The 13582-nt window shown below is 45.3% G+C and overlaps 1 protein-coding gene across 1 annotated transcript in view; it reads right to left on the reverse strand.

The window, feature by feature from the left end:
* Positions 1-13582, reverse strand: part of LOC144823935 (sperm-specific sodium:proton exchanger-like) — a 5382759-nt gene that overhangs the window by 4130947 nt on the left and 1238230 nt on the right. The window lies entirely within an intron of this gene.

Below are 13582 nucleotides of genomic sequence, written 5' to 3' on the forward strand. Positions count from 1 at the left end.
TCCAGTATCAGCCTACCAAAACGTTTTTGGGAGACATCAATGGGGCTGATGGGCCTGTAGTTGGCTGGAAGCAGAGGCGATCCCTTCTTAAAAATGGGAACAATCTCCGCTCCCAGCCAAGTACAAGGCACATCCATGCCCCTCAAGATGGCATTGAACATTGTCAACAGGTAGGGTGCCCAGATGTCCGGCTCCTGTTTGAAAATGTTGCCCGGGATCCCGTCCAGGCCTGGCACCTTGCCAGAGGCCAGACCTAGAATGGCCACCCGTACCTCGGCCTCTGTGAATAGGTCCACCTCCTGCTGCATTCCGGTGGTTGGGAGTACCTCATTTGGGGCCCTGTCACCATCTGTGTTCAAGGCCTGGAAATGATCTTGCCAGACCTCGGCTGAAATATTGGGCTCAATCGCAGGAGGAGGGTCCTCCGACTCGACATTCACCAGGCACCAGAACTTCCGGGAGTCCCTGACAGCTAGTGTGCTAGCCAGATTCTCCCACCTATCAAAGTCCCTTTCGTCCTTAGCATGGGTAATCAGCCGCTTGTAATCTTTTCTCCTTTCCTGTATGAGTATTCTACTTTTGCCCTCCTTGATGCTTGTCAATAAATCTGATTTGGCATTACGACATGCGGCGTTATACCAAGTGGGTTGTTGTGGCCTTACTCCCCCCTTCCCTCCCATAGAGAAAAGAACATCTGCCAGGGATTTAATAAGATCTTCGTGTGCCAGCCAAAGTTTTGTATGCCATTTTTAGGGTGTTCCGTTAATGCGGACACCCTTTCAAGTATCGGAATAACACGGGCATTCAACCCCCCGATCTTTTCCGGATTCGCTACTAGCTTTTCCCACCTCACTCTCCGTCTGTTGTTTGACAGAGATAAGCCCATATCAGGCACTTCTGAAGCAGCCCCGTTTGCTATATCTGTACCCGGAAGGGAATATTCTAATTCTAGCGCGTTATGGTCGCTATCCTCCCTGGGTATTACCCTGAAGTCCTCGATATGCGACCAGGAAGACAACTGAACGAGAATGTAATCCAGTCTTGACTCCCTTCCCACTTTATTAAATGTGCATTTTGGCGGGATGTCAGACTTGGTACGTCCATTACAGGCCCTAATACCATGATTAAGGGTTAGAGTGGTAATCTGAACTGCAAGTCCTCCTCCAATGATATACCATCTACTAGTCCTGGAAGGGGCTCGAAATGGGAGTTTAGATCTCCTCCTACCAGGAATGAAGTGCCATGTGGGAAATCGCCGAGAAGGGCGGAAAGTTCCTCAATGGTACCTGATTCCCTGGTTACATTCACCGGCCTGGAGTAGACATTTACCAGTGCCAATTTGCTTGAATTTCTCCACTCTAGGATGACGCATTGAATATCATCCGAAGCTGTGGGGTAAGATGCTACTTTACAACCTCGGTATGTAGCCACCCAAATTGCAAGGCCCCCAGATGGCCTCCCCTTGCCCCCCCATCTCGCGAGTGTGGAAAATACCACGAAGCCTGGGCGGGTGTGTTCCTCTCGCGCCCAGGTTTCTTGGAACAGGCAGATATCTATCGTTGCTTCCCACAAAAGAGCTCCAATCCGGGCAATCCAGCTTGTTTCCAATACCGGCCACATTCCAAGCATCTTTAAAAGATGCGATCTCGGATTGGGTGCGGGACAAGCGAGAATCCTCTCAACTTGAGGGCTGGGCGAGGATGTTATAATTTCGACCTGGTCCCCTCCAGTGCCTGTGAGGTCTCTACGGATGGGCGAGGACCCCATTAATGGATATTGGCCTTCCTGGTCTATTCGCTGGTCAGCACGTATCAGAGTCTCCGTGGTTCGATCAATGAGATCGTTTGAGGAGCTAAAATTAAAGTTGCTGTCCAAACCACCCCTGGGTTGCTCATGTCCGACCCCCCCAATTCGGGGTATGTCAGTCAATCATGTCCAGGCAACTAAACCTGTTATATGTGTTAAACTGGGCAGGCTGTCTATCTATGTGACAATAGAAATCTCCTCTGTCCCAACCTCCCCTACCAGCTCGCCTGGGGACTGTCTCCCATCCCTCCTCATCAAACGGATTCATCCTAGGTGGATAGAAGAAGGAGAGAGGTAAGGGTTGGATGGAAGTCCCCTGGTCAGGGTGTGGCCAGCCGCAAATGTGGGATACAGTCCTGGGGTCCCTGAAGTTAATCACGGCGCAGTCCCCATTGATTGTTTTCTGTGAATTGCCAACCCATGGCACTCTTCTTGCCATGAGAACCTCACTAACTATTCCCTTGGGGAGGGGTCGATTTAGAGAAAGCCAGTTGGCCACCTTGCTCTTTAGGGAGGTTGTTGATTAGCTCGTTTCGGGTTTTAACTCCGGTATACCAGCCAATATAACAACATAAGGTCCAGCCTCTGGGGGAAGACTCAGCAGCCTAGGTCTTTGTGACGTGACTTGGGCTCTTGGAATTGCTGGAGTGTTAGAACCCAGAAGGGTCAGTTTGGGCGCTCCCTCAGTAAGATGTGGGATTGTGGGGTGGGCAGTGGGCGGCTCTCGTTAGGTAATTTTTTACAGTTATCTAGTATCCTTCCCTATTGGAACTGATGTTCCCTTCAAGTTCTTAGGGTCTATCCCGCCCCTAACAGCATTGTTTCCAACTTTGAGGACGTCTGCTAGTTGAACCGTTGATTTTTCTATGGAAGATAGCCTGGCCTCGATCTTTAATAAACGGGCTTCTAAGGGGCTGAGGAGAGACTTCAGGAGGGCGACAATATTATTAATAGGAATGTCGCCCCCTTCGGTCAAACTAGATTTGGGGCTCGCGTGTTCCATTACCTGCAAGGGTGCAACCACTATAGGTGTCGATGGGGCATTTTCAGTGAGTGTTGGTGCGGATTTACTAATTTCTGCTGGGACTGCCTCCAGTAAGGAGTTGAGTTTGGGAGCTTTCGCCTTGCGGCTACCTGGATTTTGGGTTGTTCTTTTCCTTTTCGGGATAGCTCCTTCCCTGACTCCCTGATTCGAGCGTGTGTCTCTGGTTTTGGGGCTTAAAGTATTGACAGTGAGGGGGGGGCTAGATTGTGTATGATGCTGGGATGGAGTAGATGGGTGCGGTAGATCATTAAAAGAAATTGAGATATCTACATCTGACATATCTGTTACCCCGCTGATCCCAGTCACCCCTAAGCCAAGTGGAACTTGGTCGTTTTCCTTTACGGGAGTCCTAGCTTGAGCCATAGTTCCCATGGAGGATCTTCTTACCCACTCAATTTCCTGTGAGATACGTCGTTCCAGAACTGTAATTTTGTCAATCAGGAGGGCGCCAGCTTTTACAAAATAATTGTCCAGAGTACCAGTAGGAGCACCTCCGGCAAGGGCACTTTTGCTCCTGGTTTCTCTAGCTGACATGGTACTTTCTTAGCAGCCAATAATTTTGTTTAGATGTGGGGAAGAAGAAGAGCCAAGGGGGGTGGACCGGTCCGGTCTCGCCCGTGCTCGAACGGCCTCAAACGGTCCGGCCTTTGCCCGGGCCTCGCCCGGGCTCCGTCCAGCGCGCGTCCCGCGATCCGCGGGAGAGGGCGTGGATAAGTAGAAGGAGCAGGGGGCGGGAAGAGACACCAGCTGAGCTGAGTTGGAGAAGCGCTGAGGATGCTGGATCTCGCAGTCCCGGCCCCTGCTGGTGTTATTAGTTTGCCCTCGGTTGACTCAGCTTGGTCGGCTTGTGCTCAAAGTGCCCAAAGTCCTTGGTCGCAATGTCCGTAGAAAGACACAAAGGTCCCAGGAAGAACTCCAACAATAGAAACGGCTTGCGAGCGGCTCCCGTGGAGCGGGGGCCGCGAGTCGTAAATAGCCTGCGGGGGAGACACCAGCTGCGCTGAGTTGGAGAAGCGCTGAAGATGCTGGATCTCACAGAGCCGGCCCCAGCTGGTGTTATTAGTTTGCCCTCGGTTGACTCGGCTTGGTCGGCTTGTACTCAAAGTGCCCAAAGTCCTCGGTGGCAATGTCCGTTGAAAGACACAAAGGTTCCAGGAAGATCTCCAACAATAGAAAAGGCTATGCAACGGCCATGCAACAGTTGATGTTGTTGCACCACGGATATTATGCTGCATAACTAAATACTTAGAAGGTCCCAAAAGCGAGACCTATTGGCTATGCCAATGCTTGTTTTATATTAAACCTTAGTATGACAAGTGGGTGTTATGTGCCCGAGTTAGGCCCATGTATCAAAGCTGTACATTTTCTTACATAGTCCTCTTTTCTGCACAATGACATTATTGTTGTGACCTTTTGCACATATCTCCTTGTATGACAATGTCGGATTAGTTTCTCTGAAACTACATCTGTTATCACATCTGGCATCGCACATAATTATCACGATGCCTCGAACACCAAGTACAAGTTCTTTATGCACAATGTACAAATGTCTTTCTATCTTCATCCATAGAGCAATAGAGCTAACTACCTATCCCTAACATTGCTAATCTATACTTACATTACAAGGATGCTTTTTATTATAAATATTAATTATCTACGAAGATTAATAGTAGAGGCATTTTAGCTGACACCTAGGGTCCCTGCATTCTGAAACTTCACCAAGCAGCGGTCTGACATCTCCATGAGGGGTGTCCGGTTTGTGACCAGGACGGAGTCCTACATTTTCTCTCACTAGTTCATGGGATTGGATCGTCCCCTGAGGGGATTCTTGGCTCTACACCTATACACACTCCAGACATATAAAGCATAGGGACTACATAATATTAGTATGCCTGATTACTACCTTGTAATGAGTATATACAAATATATATATATGTATGATAAAAATGAATGGAATATCTCCTTGTTTGAGTGCAGACTCTGCAATTTTAAGGCTTGAGCGTTGATGCCTTTGTCTGCACCACCGGCAGTTTGGGGCAAACTGGTAAAACCGCAGAAGCAGTTTGGTTATGACTCATAATGCCTGCTTGACCCTGAAAGCAAAATGGAACAGCGTAGGAAGAGGTAGTGACAATGGAGAGGGTCCGATAAATACCTTTTGTGGCAGAATCCTTACCTGAGATGTGCCCTCTCCTACAAAAAAGAAGTGGTTTGGAGCTGGGCACTGCAAATGCTATTTAGCAAGCGGTGTAACGAGGAGAAAGTGCACGTTAATTTTGTTTGTGAAAGATGCACAGACTGCAATTAAGAAGTGCCAGCATGACAAAGATTTGCCTGTCTTTACAACTCAACATTTTAGCACAAAGTGTCTGAATTTTGCCAGTTCCCAATTTGCGAAATATTAAGGAAAGATACTTGTCAAATATTACAGTATTTTAACAGGGAATGAGAGTGCGAACATTACCACAGCACACGTGTCTGTATATACATTGAAAACACAGCGCTCTTTTCAGTTGAGAAAGGCTTATGGGAAAGCCAAAATGTGTCCAAAGTGATGGCTGAAAATAAAAACTAATGTAATATCTCTGTGTTTGAGTGCAGACTCATCTCTTCCTTTCAGAGGATTCAGTGGCATATATATATATGCACGGCTGTGCTCGAAACGCATCGCAGCAGAGCGGGGAAGTGAAATAAATACCTTTCTGCCTTTTTCCTGGTGGTCTACCTTCTTCATTTCACCAGGAGCGGGTGTTTTGGAGGATTGTTGCTAGTGATATATATATAATATAATATATATTGTTTTCCTGCTCACAGCCTGGCGGAATTTCCACTCGACAGGGCTGGGATGTATGCGGGGGCCAGAGGAAGCTCCTTTTGATATACCATCTTTCAGGACACTTTTAAAACAGCCACCCATTGCTTTGTCCTGCCTAGCACACCACCATTTGGGCGGCATTATCAACAAACTCACCATGCAACATCGGTCCCAGTAAAGTGCCTTCTGGGAGTAGTAGTGTCAACAACATTGCCACGGATGTGCAATCAGGTGACTCAGAACTGTGTGCCCTCCCACCAATGGGAGAGAGCAGGACATTACATCAGCAGGGGTGGGGCAGCACCCTGAATCGACAGAGGCATCCGAAGAAGGCTTTGTTAAGCCGAATGCATCATGCCAAATTTCTGTTCTAATAAAGGCGCTTCCCTGGTCATTCCCCGTGGGCCTCTTCCTTTCTTTGCAGGAGGGTGTCAGGATGTTGTTCACGTCGGCCAGTGGCGTGTTAAGAGGCCCCATCCTGTCAATGGGCTGAGCGATAGCTGGCGTCTGCTGTTGCAGCTTTGTGTGTTCCCGAGGTATCGGATTCTGCTCAAGCCCGCCTTGCCGAGTGAAACATGCAGGGGCTGCTGTGCATTGCAGCTCGGGATTGACGAGGAGCAGGTCACATTGTTTTCCTGCTCACAGCCTGGCGGAATTTCCACTCGACAGGGCTGGGATGTATGCGGGGGCCAGAGGAAGCTCCTTTTGATATACCATCTTTCAGGACACTTTTAAAACGGCCACCCATTGCTTTGTCCTGCCTAGCACACCACCATTTGGGCGGCATTATCAACAAACTCACCATGCAACATCGGTCCCAGTAAAGTGCCTTCTGGGAGTAGTAGTGTCAACAACATTGCCACGGATGTGCAATCAGGTGACTGAGAACTGTGTGCCCTCCCACCAATGGGAGAGAGCAGGACATTACATCAGCAGGGGTGGGGCAGCACCCTGAATCGACAGAGGCATCCGAAGAAGGCTTTGTTAAGCCGAAATGCATCATGCCAAATTTCTGTTCTAATAAAGGCGCTTCCCTGGTCATTCCCCGTGGGCCTCTTCCTTTCTTTGCAGGAGGGTGTCAGGATATATATATATATATGTATATATATTCAGCTCCAACTTCAATCCCCAGTGACGGATGAAGAATGGGCCGCACTCGCAAGGGTATTTCTTCCAGCAAATGGTTTATTGGTGCATCAAATTAAATCAAACACAGGACGCGTTTTGGCGTTGCACGCCTTCTTCTACTGTGTACAACATGCACATCGATTCATCGCCATTTTAAACAAAACGCCAGCAATGTTCCCTGCACATAAATCAGTGGCATAGACAGAGGACTTTCTCCTAAGAGTATGTTCACAAGGTAAGCGTCATTTTAACATATGTTATCTACAAGCTAAGTTCTTCAAGCTGCGGTTTGGTTTTCATTTTTCAAAATAAATGTATATATTTACATCCAATAAAAAGCAACATTTATAAGCGCGTATAAATGATTAAAAAAATGCTCAGTTAATGACCCTCATACAATTTAAACATCATAAATCAAAATTCATTATAGCAATATTTCGAATTTTAGATCACGTGCTTTCTCAAGCCCATCCCATGATCAATATATCCTTTATAGTACATGTTTATAGCTTATCATCTTCAACAAAATTGAGCCCTGAATGGGCATAGAAAATTGTACCAGTATCCAAACCCAATACATCAATAATTTCAATTCGTAATTTGACTTAAGGCGCCTAATAACCGTATTAATAAATCAAAATAATCATCAGGAAAAAATATATATACATATCTATGTGTACTTATTTACATGTGCAGCAGAAATTTTCTCAATTAATTCTCTCAGCTATATTATCTAGGCATCAGCATGTGCTCTTAATCTGAATATATGAACTCCTATATTGCCACATTAATTAATTCATTAAGTGAATTGAAAGTTCTTCCTCTGTGTTCAGGCCATCAGGGATTATTGTTTGCATGTCAATTATATATCTAGATTCGAGCCTTCTAAGTTTCAGCTCCCTGTTTCCCCCACGATCATTTGCAGGGATATGGTCCAACCAGAAGAATTTTAGCAAATTCCTGTGACTATTGTGATATAGAGTGAAGTGTCTTGATACAGGGTATGAAAAGTCCTTGTTTTCTATTGCTCGTACATGTCATAAAATTCTCTTTTTTTGGGCTGTATGGTACTTCCTATGTACTTTTTAGTGCAAGGACAGTAGAGACAGTATTCACAATAAGGTGTATTGCATGTTAAAAATGTACTTATTGTTTTAGCGCCTCTCATCCCCGGTATTTTATAAGAGATGACTCTTGGGCTGTTCTACATGCCTTGCATTTCGAGCAAGGAAAAAGTCCTGTCACATTGCTGATTTTGGGAACAAATGGGATAGGTTCATAATGGCTCTTGACAAATTTGTCTCTTAGAGACTGACTCCGCCTGTTATCTGCGGATAGTCAGGTAATGACCTTCCTATTATCTGGTCTGTTTTAAGAATATGCCAGTTTCTACATATTTTTTTGTCAGAGTTCCTGCCTCATTTGAAAAAACAGTTATGAACCTACATTCATCATTCTCCCTTTTAGATGGCTGTGCTTTGTCTTTAAATAGGCAGTGTCTGGGTATTTTTTCCACTTTACTTAGAGTTTTGGATAGAAGCTTCTCACAGTAGCCCCTCATCTTCAATCTGTCCATGGCTTAAAATGCTGAGATGTAAAAGTCATCTACATTGGCACAATTTCTTTTTAATCGTAAAAGCTCCCCATATGGTATACTGTCTTTTACATTTTTTGGGTGGCTACTTGAGGCTTCTAATATCAAATGTCCGGCAGTCTCCTTCCTGAATAAAGATGTACATATTGTACCCTGTTCAATAAATACTTTTAGGTCTAGGAAGGAGAATTATTTCTTGCTCATCTGCCCACTGAAATGTAAGTTCAAATCATTTTTATTCAATTCACAAATATAGTCCTCTGCATCTTTTTGTGGACCCTTCCAGAGAATAAATAGGTCATCAATATACCTGTGCCACAAAATGACCCATTTGACCCAATTTTGGTATTTGTCCGCCCAGGGCACCTGCTTCTCCCACCAGCCCACAAATAAATTTGCGTAGCTGAGGTCGAAGCAGTTGCCCATAGCCGTTCCACATATTTGGCGGTAGTGCTGTTTCTCAAAAAGGAAGAAGTTATTAGATAGGCAGAAGCTAATATACTAAATTAACATTTCATTGTGCTCAGTTAGCTCCAATGACCTGCCTTTCAGGAAATACCGTACTGCTTGTAAGCCCTTAGTGTGCTCAATGACAGTATTTAGGCTTGTTATATCCAAAACAATCATTAACATATCTTCCTCCCAAGGAATGTCCATGATGCTCTTAATAAAATGTGTGGAGTCCCGTATGTAGGAGGGCAACATTTGTAAAAAGTCTGTTAAAAAGTGATCCACAAAGTGGGACATGGCCTCGGTTAAAGAGCCAACAGAAGAAACTATTGGACATCCAACTCATTATCATTAATCATGTTTTTGTCTGCCCATTTCTGAATGAGTTCATGATATTTATGAAAACTCACAATATATTCATCAATGGTTATCTTAGCAAAACATGTAGTGTCAGATAATTGCCGAAGTGCAGGGACGTTATAGTTAGTTGGACATTTCACTCATACAAAACAATAGAAATTTCTCTGTTATAGTTAGTTGAGCTAACTATAACTGGCACCCCTGCAATCCACTGCTGATGATGTCACATATTACATCATTCATGACATGGTCAGTGACATCACGGATAACATCACTGATGACATCATCCAGTGGCCATGTGTTTCTATAAAATGTAAATATGTTTTATATATATATATGCCAAGGTGCATTGAAGAATGAATGGGTATATAAGAGGCAGGATGCATGATTAAGTAGGTGTGCGACTGACTGTATAAGTGACTGATTAATTATATCTTCCTTATTTCATGTGTTACCAACTGATGCAGACATTCACATACTTTAGGTTCTCAGTTGGTGTGTAAGCGGTTCCATGGTTTCATAACCAGCTAAATGAGGATCTATACCAGCTATTGATTGCTTGTCTGAGTATCTCCATGCGAACCTGAGTGTCTCTGTGAGTGGGTGAGGGGTATGACTATGTGCATAGATATGTGAGTGGATAATTCACTGGGTAGATTTGTTCAAGTCTGTATCTTTGAAGGGCTCCATGGCTTGGTGAGTGTGTGTATGAGTGTCTTGGTGACTGAATGGATGCCTCAGCAGTACGTGCGTGAGTAACTTCATATGTAAAGGCATTATATATCAGTGTTGGAGTATATAAATGAGTATACGTAAGACTGAGTTTTTGTGAGAGTTCCTGTATGGATCAGTGGGTGCTTGTATTAGTTATTGTATTAGAGTGTAAGTATGTGTTAGTATATATTTAAATAAGTAAGGTAGTATGTGTATAACTGTACAGGTGAGTAAATGAAAGTGTGATTGATTACTTCCATAACTGACAAGGTGCAGGATTAACTCTAACAATGAGAGGAGGTGTGTGAGTGTCTGCATAGATATGTGACTGGATATGATAAGGCTGTATTGATGGCTGACTGTAAGTATGAGTGACTGTATGGGTGAATGAGTGGATGTGTCTGTAGACCTACAAATTAGTGAGTGGATATGTACTAACTGGTATTGGCGTGTTAATGGTTTCGAAAATTATAGTCTATATTTAACAGTGGGTGTGTCACGTGTTATATTAGGGTTTGGTAAGGTGCATCAGATTATTACATGGATGATGTCAACAGTGATGTCATCAGAGATCCATTTGAGATGTCATCAGTGATGTCTCCAGTGATGTCACTGACCATGTCATGAATGATGTAATATGTGACGTCATCAGCAGTACATTGCGGGGGCACGAGTTATTGTTAGCTCAACTAACTATTATGGGGAAATTTCTGTCATTTAGTTGGACAGTGAAATGTCCAACTAACTATAACGTCCCTAAAACCTATGGATTTTTCAGTGAATTTCTAAGGTTTTTTAAATGCTAATTCCTAACTATAACGTCTGTAAAACCTAGGTTTTATTCAGTGAATTTCAAGGGTTTTTTAAATGCTAATTTCTAATTATAATGTTCATTAAACATATCTTTATTTTTCTGTTTTTTAATTACCATCCCATTCTAAAACTGGTGAAAAAGACAAATCTCACCACTCTTCCATTGATACCACCCGCCAACAAAATCACCACAAACCAGAGCCTCAACTAACGCTAATGATATACAAACTAGGCGTTCCCGTGCAAAAACAAATCACGAAAACACCATATTTTCAACAACCAGCCAAATCTCCAAGGCGATCTAAAAACAGGCGATCGGCCGACTTACCAGGAACAAATTAACATCAACCTTTAACTGATGTAAGGACTTCAACTATCTACTGCGTGAATTACACCCAACTCTCAGCCACATCTAAAGACCACCATGTGACAGAGGTACTAATCATGCACCTCCGACACCCAACAAGTCCACAACACCCAGTGCCACCACCTCCAGGACCTTCACCCCGGACCACTCCCCCGCTACTACGACCAAAGCAGCGCAAAACAGGACAACGAACCATCCCAAAATACCATATCCCCTAAACCGCACAATAGCTGAATATTGGGAGATGTGGCAACCAAGTATGAGTGAAGAAGGCAAGTCGCACATCAATAATAATTCACACAATGCCAAGTGTACCGGTGATGTGCTGCACTGACCTCACTATGCAAAGCACAAACCTCTCCATGTGGAGATATACTATTAATACTTGTAGTATAGTGCACAATGGACGCAACCAAGTTACCTCAGACAGTGGTGAAGATCTCGGTCATGTAGATGTGTTGTGCCCCCCTGGAAGTGGAAGCAGAGTGGGCTGGTCCAATGTACGCCACTCCAGCGTAGGTGTATGAATAAATAGGCCAGGCCCTGGGCGTGGTTTACTTTTGAGAAGACCAACGATTCTGCCAGAGCGGCGGCCCTTACCCTTACACGTGGCTGCCAACATGACCACGGGCATCCTCCACACAAGCCCCACGAACCCAGCGCCACAGCACCGCAGACTTATGTCTGTACCGACTACTGCCTTCGATCTACACTGCGGACAGCAGGGTTCACAACTTGAATGCAGCCTTAATGTATTAATTGCACAGAGAACTGTACTCTATGTCCTCGGATTTTGTCAAAAAGAATTGACAAAAAGCATTCTTCGATATCTATGCTATCTACTGCCTTTGACCTACACTGCGGGCAGCAGGGCTCACAATTCAGCTGCAGTGACGATTGGGGATGGCCATGCCTCATCGCATGATGCTTACACGCTGTGTACTTCAGGTGCTACAAACTCACTGCACCATAAATTATCGCCACGTGGCCTTATTAAGGCAAGACAATGTTCCCAGTGCTGGCCGCCGGGACCACGTATCATCGCAGGGTGCGCACAACCCCAAATACTCCAGGTGCCACGTACTGTGCAGCTCAACTCAACGGCACGTAGCTGTGCGCCCATCCTGACCGCTGCCTGCGCCCTACACTGGGCTTACAAAATACACAATTCAACATTAGTAGCGAAGCAAACTGTGTAAGAGACTATAATGGGTTAAGAAGACCAAATGCTCCCAATCTGCGCAGCTCAAGCCCACGTCACATGCCTGTGGACCTTTGCTGACCGCTGCCTCCGGCCTGCACTGTGGAAGACCGGCGACACATGGTGCCAACTAACTCTGTTCAATGCAAGCCGATCCTACATGTGTAACTGGTTCCTGAGTCCTGCATGGCAGAGACCCCAACTTCATGGCAGCGACCACAGCACCAGACTCCTTTCAATCAGTGAAGGATATTTGCATATGGAAGGTCAGCGACATGTGGTGTCACTGAACCTGTACAACGCAGGCCAGTAGGGCCAGCAACGTATGCACGTGGCTGTGGGCCCTTGCTCACCGCTACCTCTGACCTACACTGTGGAAGACCGTCGACACATGGAGCCACTAACCATCTTCATCACAAGCGAACATGTGTAACTGTGTCCTGAGTTCTAAATAGCAGTGACCCCAATTCCGTGAGTCAACCACAGCACCAGACTCCCTTCAATCAGTGAGACATATTGCCATATGGAAGGATGGCGACACATGCTGCCACTAACTCTGTTCAACATAAGCCGATCCCACATGTGTAACTGTGTCCTGAGTCCTGAATGGCAGTGACCGCCAACTTCTTTGCAGCGGCCACAGCACCAGACTCCCTTTGATCACTGAGCATATTTCCATATGCAAAGCCGGCGATACATAGTCCCACTAGCCCTCTTTAAGACCAGTCAATCCCACATGTGTAACTGAGTCCTGAATGGCAGCGACCCCAACTTCGTGGCACCGACCACAGCACCTCACTCCCTTCGATTAGTGAGGAGTATTTACAGATTGTAGTCCGCCGACAAGTGGTGTCACTGAACCTGCACTATGCAGGCCGGTGAGGCCACCAACGTATGCACAAGGGTGTAGGCCCTTCCTCATCACTACCTCAGACCTACACTACGGTCAGCAGGCCTCACAATTCAGATACAGTCCTGATTCCACATGATGCGGTCCAGTAGGCAAGACACATTGCTCCCAGTGTGACCCGTCCACATCAAGCATCATTACAGGCTCATACACTCTCAATGCTTCTGGTAAAACTAACCCTATTTAACACAAACAAATCCCACATGTGTAACTTTGTCCTGAGTTCTGAACAGCAGTGACCCCAACTTCGTGGCAGCGACCACAGCACCAGATTCCCTTCAGTCTTATTTGTTGTTCTTTTCTTTAAATACATTTTTTATATTTAAATCAATACATGACTAAGATTCTTCTTTATCCAACTACACAGGGATACTTTTGG

This window comes from Lissotriton helveticus, chromosome 3_1 (assembly GCF_964261635.1).
Source record: "Lissotriton helveticus chromosome 3_1, aLisHel1.1, whole genome shotgun sequence".
NCBI lineage: Eukaryota > Metazoa > Chordata > Amphibia > Caudata > Salamandridae > Lissotriton > Lissotriton helveticus.